Raw genomic sequence first — 1,698 nt, forward strand, 5'->3', positions numbered from 1 at the left:
ACCTTGAGACCTAGCTCAGCAAACTTTCTGCATTCCCTCAGCATTTCCATTTCCCTTGCACTCGCCGCTTCGATCGCCACTCCTCCGCTCCTAGTCTTTCGCACAGCTTTCACTCTCACATTCAGACTTCCGCTCACACCACGCATCACCTTCTCTTTCACCTGCTCACTCGTCATCTTCTCATTCTCATCCATTGCCTTCACAACTACCGCAAAGGACTTCACCTTTGCTTTCTCACCCACACTATCACTCGTCACACGATCAGACACACCAGTTACATTCTTTCCAACAACACTCGCAAAACTTCTCGACTCAGGCACACAGACATGCTCATCCAAATTCCTCCTGCACTCTTCCAGACCACCAGACAATCTCTCATTCTTCCCAATCATCCTCATCACACATTCCTCATACTCACTCGCACAACCCAAAACAAACTCACTCACTACCTTGGACACACGGTTGGCTTCAGTAAAAAGAAACTTACGCAATTTCTCGCCAACCTTCCGCATTGCCCGCAGCTCCAAAAACTCCTCCTCTTCCGACGCATTATCATCGTCCGTTTCGTCCCGCTTCCTTCTTTTCTGCGGGCTCAGACTCCTCGAGCCCCACTTCCTGCCCTTCTCAATCAGCCCTCTACCACGCGAGCTGCTCGGCGCCCCACTACCACCACTTCCACCAGCACCACCACATACTTTTTCCCCCCCGATATCCCCGAGTTTAACAAATTTTTCCATGAGGTTCCCACGAGCTGGGACGAACATCGGTCACTCCCCGGGTGACGCCCTTCCCGAGGAGAAGGCTCTTACGCTCAAGAGGTCGCCAGGTGTCTTGAGGAGGCCGCTGGGAACTGGTGCACCCACCAGCCACCCCTGGCGCTAACTCCAGGAGTGCCTCTTCGCCGCGCACCGCAGCTTGAGGCTAGGGATTTTTTATAGAGGTTGTCATCCTCGCGGACCGGCCAATGAAGGCAAGCCCCCCGTTCCAGTGAAACATGACCACTGGTTTACGGTATATTGTGACGCCACTGCCACCTTTTCACCACTCCGACCCGGGCCTTACCGGCTAGGGAGGCCCTACCAGGATCCGAAGATCCCGCCGGCATCGCCCCGGGTCATCTGCGAGGCTACTTCGACAGCAGCGAGCGCCCCCCTTTCAGTCGCCTCTTACGACAGGCAGAGGTTACCGTGGCTGTATTCTAGCCCCCAGCCACAGGGGAAAGAGTAGATAGGGACAGAAGGGAATCTCGTTAATCCATTCATGCGCGTCACTAATTAGATGACGAGGCATTTGGCTACCTTAAGAGAGTCATAGTTACTCCCGCCGTTTACCCGCGCTTTTTTGAATTTCTTCACGTTGACATTCAGAGCACTGGGCAGAAATCACATTGCGTCATCACCCGTGAGGGCCATCGCAATGCTTTGTTTTAATTAGACAGTCGGATTCCCCTAGTCCGTGCCAGTTCTGAGCTAAGCGTTGAATGGCGGCCGAAGAAGCGACCACGACGGCGTTAACCGCCACGGAAGCCTCGCAGCAAGGAAGATCCGCGGGAGGCCAAGGCACGGGACCGAGCTCGGATCCCGGGACGCGACCGAAGTCGCCAACCGTTCACCTCGCCCAGGCCCGGCACGTCAGCCAGACCCGCTTCCCGACCAAGCCCGACACGCCCCGCTCCTCAGAGCCAATCCTTATTCCGAA

At 55.4% G+C, this 1,698-nt stretch overlaps 1 pseudogene; it reads right to left on the reverse strand.

Moving 5' to 3' along the window:
• Positions 1 to 1,184: 1,184 nt before the first annotated feature.
• LOC143306632 (large subunit ribosomal RNA) overlaps positions 1,185 to 1,698 on the reverse strand; it is a 2,909-nt pseudogene continuing 2,395 nt past the window's right edge.

Source organism: Osmia lignaria, unplaced genomic scaffold (assembly GCF_051020975.1).
Source record: "Osmia lignaria lignaria isolate PbOS001 unplaced genomic scaffold, iyOsmLign1 scaffold0016, whole genome shotgun sequence".
Classification (NCBI taxonomy): Eukaryota; Metazoa; Arthropoda; class Insecta; order Hymenoptera; family Megachilidae; genus Osmia; species Osmia lignaria.